The sequence below is a fragment of the Myotis brandtii genome, unplaced genomic scaffold, assembly GCF_000412655.1.
Source record: "Myotis brandtii unplaced genomic scaffold, ASM41265v1 scaffold500, whole genome shotgun sequence".
Taxonomy (NCBI): Eukaryota; Metazoa; Chordata; class Mammalia; order Chiroptera; family Vespertilionidae; genus Myotis; species Myotis brandtii.
The window spans coordinates 279,742-287,474 of record NW_005369062.1 but is presented as its reverse complement, the minus strand read 5'-3'; positions in this window follow the sequence as shown (position 1 = coordinate 287,474).

The window sequence follows — 7,733 nt, the reverse complement described above, 5'->3', positions numbered from 1 at the left end:
TGCATCATCCTGTTTTTTTCAGTGTTAGAGTAGCCTTGCCAGGTTTTAATTTTTAAATCTAAGAGATTGTTCCCAATACATAGGGTAGGGTCCCTAGGCCTGGCCGGTGATCAGGGCCATCTATGGGGTGACCAGCAGGCAGGGCAATTGGGAGGCTCCCACTGGCACCAGCCTTGGCTGGTGGCCTGGTGCCACCTGCTGGCCAGCCCCACCTCTCGATCGCCACCACTGGTTGCCTCCCTCTTGGGGGGCAGTGCACATCATAGCGACCGGTCGTTCCACAGGTCATCCTGCTGTTTGGTCAATTTGCATATTAGGGTTTTATTATATAGGATTATTGACCATATTCCCTGTGCTCTACTTTACATCCCTTGATTATTCTGCTACTACCAATCTGTACTTCTTAATCCCTTCACCTGTTTCACCCATACCCCTAACCCTGCTTCCATCTGGCAACCATCAAAAAGTTCTCTGTGTGTTTGAGTCCGTTTTGTTCTGCTATTTGTTTATTTGGTTTTTTAGATTCAATTGTTGATAGATACATATTTATTGCCATTTTACTGTTCATATTTTTAATCTTTTCTTATTATTCTTCTTAAAGAAGACTTTTTAACATTTCATGTCACACCAGATTAGTGGTGATGAACTCCTTTAGCTTTTTCTTGTCTGGGAAGTTCTTTATATGTCCTTCCATTCTAAATGACAGCTTTGGTGAGTGGAGTAATCTTGGTTGTAGTCCTATCACTTTGAATATTTCTTGCTAATCCTTTCTAGCCTGCAAAGTTTAGAAATTTAGAAATTCTCTGTTGAGAAATTAGTTGACAGTCATATGGGAGCTCCCTTGTAGGTAACTAACTGCTTTCCTCTTAATGATTTTAAGAATCTCTCTTTGTCTCCAACATTCTACATGTTAATTAGGATGTGTCTTGGTGAAGGCCTCTTTGGGTTCATCTTGTTTGGGACTCTCTTTACTTCCTGGACTTGTATGTCTAGCTTCTCCAGGTTAGGAAAGTTTTCAGTCATTAAGTTTTCAAATAGTTTTTGAATTTCTTGCTCTCTCTCTTCTCCTTCTGGCACCCCCAGGATATAAATGTTGGTATGCTTGAAGTTTCCCAGAGGTTCCTTTCACTGTCTTCATTTTTACCTTTTGCTGTTATGATTTGATGTTTTTTTCTTCTTTATATTCCAAATCACTATTTTGATTCTCAGCTTCATCTACTCTACTGTTGATCTTTTGTAAATGATTCTTCATTTCAGTTAGTGTATCCTTCATTTCTGACTGGTTCTTTTTCACAGCTTTCATGTCATTTTTTATGCTGTTGGAGTTCTTTCTAAGTTCATTGAACATCTTTATAACCAGTATTTTGAACTCTGCATCTAATAGATTGCTTGTCTGTATTTTGTTTAGTTCTTTTCCTGGAGTTCTGTTCTTTTATTTGGGACATGTTTCTTTGTCTCCTCATATGGGCAGCCTTCCTGTGTTTGTTTGTTTGGTTATGGGTTTTTTTGTTTTTGTTTTTGTTTTTTTGTATTAGGTAGAGCTGCTGTTTCTCCCAGGCTTGGTAGTATGGCCTAATATAGTAGGAGTCCTATAGGATCCAGTGGCATGGAAAGGCATTGTTGACTTCACTAGCTGCAAATAGTAGACCCTCCTTCTATGTTGGAAAATTTGAGGTGGGAAATAGATGAAATGTGCCAAGTATGTAACCCTCCTGCTAGAATGGCAGATCAGCTCCACTGGGCACCTTTATTCCCTAAATAGAGCCACTCCAGAAACAAAATTTCAGGATCCATCACATTGATCCTTTTACTTTCCTACCTAAGTTGTATGTTGTAAATCATCTGATCCTAGTTATTTATTTTCTGACCTACTTTACTATTTCATTTTCAATATTGGATAAATAACTTCAGTAGAGGTTGCAGCAGTGATGATCTTGCCTCTATTAGCTGTCTTAAATCTATAAATTGTAACCAGAGGCTCATTTGTTAACTTGTGCAACACTCCTCTGGGATGGATTCCTAGAAGTTAGTGGAAGCTCTTCCTCCAACATTTTGTAGAACCAGAGGAGGAACAGGCTCTATAAGGAGAAAATGTAAAATAGACTGGCTGCTTCTAAGAAGTTAGAAGTTTTTGACAAAAGGCAGGAAATAACCAAAAAATGCAATAACAACCTCCTGATAACTTTGTATTTAAATTTTGGTCTCTCTCTCTCTCTCTCTCTCTCTCTCTCTCTCTCTTTCTCTCTCTCTTTTCTCTTCCTCCCTCCTTTTCTCCCTCCCCCTCATGCATGTGCAATGTGGACCAATCTAATATTTATAGACACTGACTCTGTGCCAAACATTGTCCGGTTGATTGGTTGATTGGGCTATATCAGTAAATAAAACAGAAAAATATCTGCCCTCCTGGAGTTTACATCTAGTAGAGAGAGACAGACAAGCAATATACACAATAAATAAATTCTAGAATATAGTAGAAGATGGCTAGTACTGTGGAGGAAAGAAATACAACAGGGAAATAGGGTTTGTGAATATGAGAACAGTTGCAATTTAAATAAAGCAGTCAGGGTGGGCTCAATTAGTAAGTTAACATCTGAGCATAGACTTAAAGGAAGATAAGGAGTTAGATGGGTACTATCCTCGTGGTAAGGGTTCCAGGCACAGGGAACAGCCAGTGCAAAGGCTCTGCAGCATGGCACATTCAAGGACAGCACAGGAGGCTGTGTGGTTTGAATGTAATGTGAATACCTCATTGGTTGTGGTCATACTGGTTTTAGAAACCACATTCCTCTGTACCTGGAGGCCAGGACTGCACAATTACTCTAAATTGCCTCAGTGGCTCCAGATAATGTGTTTCTGTCAACTCAGTGGTCCGAAGACCCAAAACTATAATTGATCTTTATAGATAACTAACTCGCTCAATTTCACTTCTATAACAAACTGCTTTTTTGCAAACCAGGTTCCTCATTCCAAACCCCGAGATGTAATCAATACCTTTGTGATTTTTGCCTATATAAATCTGGTGTCGCAGCCATCTTATGACTACGAGATTTGAGAGAGCAAAATGCCCCCTCATAGTCCCGGCTTCGAAATAAATGTGACTCCTTAATTCGACTTCTTGAGGCGTCCTTGTGTGATTCGCAGGGTACATACATTACAACAGTTGTAGCAGTGAAGACCTTGCATACCATTGATGGGCGTAAAATGGGATTCCCCCAGAGGACTGACTAAGGAGTGCTAAGAGAGTGTAATAATGTGTAATAAAAGGACTTTGATCGATATGTAACCGAAAGAAAAAAGTAGACCAACCAAGAGTAGTTGCAACTAAAAACCTGAAAGAAGTATTGCATAAAATATTTTCACTGTAATCCACAGTAAGAAATAAATTTTACAGCATGACCCAGCACTCACACAAAAGACATGCTGATAGCATTGAGTAAATTTATTTCACAGCCTAGTAGTAGGTTGTGATCTGCAGTTGAAAAGCATTGCTATCAGTAATGTGATCATTTTGGTTATATACTAACACTTGGATAACATAATCAAGAGCATTGTCAACTCTGAGCATGCTTTGGCTAAACACCACATAGGGCCTAATGACTTTAAACAGGGACCCACCATTAGCCCATTAATCAAAATCCAATGTATATATAAGATATTCTGCTTTTATGACAGCTGTCATGATATAAAAATATTGTGTGGGTTGGGTCACTATTAGGAAATTTAAAACATATGAAATCTGTGTATATCATTTTTGACAAGCAGCCAATATTTATGGTAGTTAAAGAAATTTTATGTCAAATAAGCAATTGTTTTATGTTTTCATTAAGGCATAGACCTGACCCTAATTAGTAAATTTGCTAATAGATTTTTGCTCATTATCTCCATACCAATCGTTAGATATATTTGTTTTTAGAAAACAGTGCAGATTTTAGAACTGTATCTCAACATGTTTGCGAGTTTCTCAAAAGGTTTGGGAATAACTTGACTTTATAAGTATGTAAACACAGATACTTTTCTGACCTGTTAAATCTCCCTTTCAAAACTCAAAATTCACTTTCAACTAGATTATAATTTAAATTTTTTTTTCATTTCAAAAAGTTCTTAGATGTACTATTAGATACGTTCAAATTTATAGACACTGGAATTGTTCCTACTGACACACTTACCATACAGTTGAGTGTCCAATATTTTCAACAGCGTTATCCAATGGATCTTTCTGCAATGGTGGAAATGCTCTATATCTGTACTTCCTATTAACGAAGCTACTAGCCACGTGGGGCTTTTCAGCACTTGAGATGTGGATTGTGACTGAGAAACTGAATTTAAAATTTTGTTCAGTCTTAATTAATTTAAATTTAAATAGTCGTGTGAGGCTAATGGCTGCCATATTGGACAGAGCAGTTTCAGAAAGAAAATTTAGCAAGTCACTTTTCTGCTTAAACCCCTGCAATGGCTTCTAATGGCCCTTCAAATAAATTTAAAATCTTCAGTTTGGCACTCAAAGCCAAGACAAACTGACCCTGCCCACCCCTTAGTCACTGCAACTTCAGCCTCTTGGGTCTTCTTTCTGCTCCTACAGCATGCCACACTCCTTCTGCTCCCAAGGACCTGACACAGGTGTTCCCTCTGCCAGGAAAGTTCTTTCCACTCCCACCCAACACTCCTCTCATATCTGGTGAGTGATAGCAAAGACAACAAGACAGGAAAGCTCTCAGTCATTGTGCAGCTCACAGTCTAGTTAAAATGACAGACTTTAAAAATTAAATGAGCAAAACAGTGGTAAATTGTGATAAGCATATCAAATCAGGGCTCTGAATTGGACCAGAGAATAATGGCACATGGGTGAGGAGAGGGTTATCAGAGGATATTACATTTTAGCTTATTTTAAAATATATTTTTATTGATTTCAGAGAGGAAGGGAGAGAGAGAGAGATAGAAACATCAATGATGAGAGAGAATCATTGATCAGCTACCTCCTGCGTGCCCCCACTGGGGATCGAGCTTGCAACCTGTGCATGTGCCCCGACCGGTAATTGAATTGTGACTCCTGGTTCATAGGTCGACACTCAACCACTGAGCAATACTGGCTGGGCAGAGGATATTACATTTTAAATGAGGCCCTAAAGGGAAAGAAGGAGCCACATATGTGAACAGTAGGAAGAAGGGCACTGAGGAGAACTTATTACGGCAGTAGTTAAAGCTTATTGCTGTAATTATTTATTTAATGTCTGTATGCTGCCTATCTTACCTTATTTCTCATAGCACAGAGCCTGGCATGGAGTCAATGCTCAGGATATTCTCATTAATAAATAAATAAGTAAATAAATTGAATTCTAAAAAATCGAACAATTGCTGTAGGATAACGGAAAGGGAAAAATCATTAGTGATTATTAATTATGACTTCCTTTGGTGTATAATTTTATCCAAAGGTTTTGAACCTTTAAAGTATAGCTTGTAAAGTACAAATAATAATAATCAAGAATCAAGAATTTGTTGATATTCCACAAAATCTCAGAATACCTTATTGATGCAACTGTTTCTTGTTTCTCATCTGTAATACCTTAGTTCCTACTAGTTACTGTACTAATCACAAAGTAAGCGTAAGTGAGGCATGCCTTCCTTTTGTGCTCAGGATTCTTTCCCTCTTGGCTGCTCAAGATAAGGAGCATTTCGGCTCAAGATTGCACAGTAAGTTCATACTTCAAGTCCCCACCTACACCAGTACAAACAAATAACATACATAGGTGTGATACAAAAACTGAAAAAGCAAAACCATGTTGTAAAGCAAGACAAGCATCTCTATGAACTCTAAGTAGAGAGAAAACATGGAACAGTTAAGTTGTGGCTGGTGCTTGCAGGCAGGTAGAGGCAGCTGGCGGTTCGTTCCACTGTGATGGTTACCAGAATTAAGGGTATTTTATGTGAGAGAGGAGTCAGGACAGGCTCATTATTTCACAACAGGAAGTGAGGTAGGGATGATAGGGAGAATATTTATAAGAGGGAAGGTATAGACATAACCTCTCAGACAGGGACCTGTGCAAGGCCATGTGTGACTCGGTGCCTGGATCTAGGTGTTTCCAATATGACCAAGGATAGGATCCAGGAGCTCCAGATATAAGACTTGGCTTTGAGTTGGGAGTTGGGTGGAGGTGATCAAAATTTCTAGATAAGGGGCATGAGTGAAGCAGGAGGTAGGGGTGAGGGGGACAAACAAAAACTATATTCCAAAATAAGCCTGCAACCTCAATTTCTAAAAACACATGAGGAAGAAAGGACTGCTTAAACATGGCCCACAGAATTTGCAAGAGTTATATGGATTCTTTGTTCCTTCTTAACAGAGTAACCTGAAAATGATGCTAAAATATTTGTTTCAAAGCCCCAAAGAGATAAAGAAATACCCTCATAAAAAAGACAAGGGAATAAAAAAAAAATGGAAATAAAGTGAGAACAAGATTATATTAAAAAACAAGTCCAGTTGGATTCCTCAAAATGAAAAATACAGCCATTGAAATAAATGTATTAAGTAGAATAAATTCTTGACTAGACATAGAGAAATGGTCAGTTAGAAGATGGTAATGAGGAACTGGCGGATAAAGCAGCATACACAAGGAGGTAGAAACTTGAAAGAGCAGTTTGTAAAAGTGGTGACTAGATTGAGAGGCATCAACAAGAGCTCTGGAAAAGAATGGAGGGAATGGTAGAGAAGTTAGACTTGGAGAAATAATGAAGAGTCGCAGGTTGATTCCTGGTCAGGGCACATACGCAGGTTGTGGGTTCAATCGCTGGCTGGAGTGGGTACTGGAAGCAATCAACTGATGTTTTTCTCTCACATGGATGTTTTTCTTTCTATTTCCCTCCCTCTCTCAAATCAAAAAACATATCCTTGGGTGAGAATAATTGTGCTTAATCCCTGGATGCCCTTGCCTAGAGGACAATGTAAACTCATGTGTCCTCCCAAGATTACCCACCCTACTGATTGTATCTAAAGATAAAAATTCCAATAAAAGCCTATTAAGCCGGCAATCAAGGCTGCCTGGCTGCTATCAGCCAGGTCATTCCTTAGCCTTCTCTTTCACAGTGAAACAATGTCGGAGTAATCTGTTCATCCATCATTCAGGGGTTGCTGGTCAGCCCTGGCAAATATGATATGTGTATACAATTTAAAAACTGGACAGGAGGAATATACACTTAGCTTAAGATAGTCAAACCCTTTAGGGAAAAAACAGGCAATTGTACAAAGGAGGCATCAACTATATGTATAATACCTTAGTTTTTTAAATCAAATATTTAAAGCAAATGTGACAAAGTTTCTCTGTACTTTCTGAATGTTTGCAGAGTTACAGAGCTTGCCTAATTATAATCAGTACTGCAGATGGCCTTTTACTTTAAAACTGAGACCAGATAGAAAACATGACACCACATCCTCAGCTTTCGAAGAAGATAGGCTGATAAATATTCTTAAAAATCAGTTACGTGGTGCTCAGCAAAGATAGCTCTAATCTCTGTGTCCATTTAGGATTGTGATAAAGAGAACAGACTTGAGTTGCAGCCAAAGAGATTTAGATTAAACCTTTGAAATAACTTCACGTCTCTGCAAAACATTCAAGATGGCCCGGGAATTTTTAGAACAAAAGTTTTGTTGAAACAGCTTAGATCCTAGCCTACTTGGAGCTAAAAGGTTTATCAATGTCATAGATGTCCTTTGAAATTTGAGATTCTGTCTGTTAACTCTG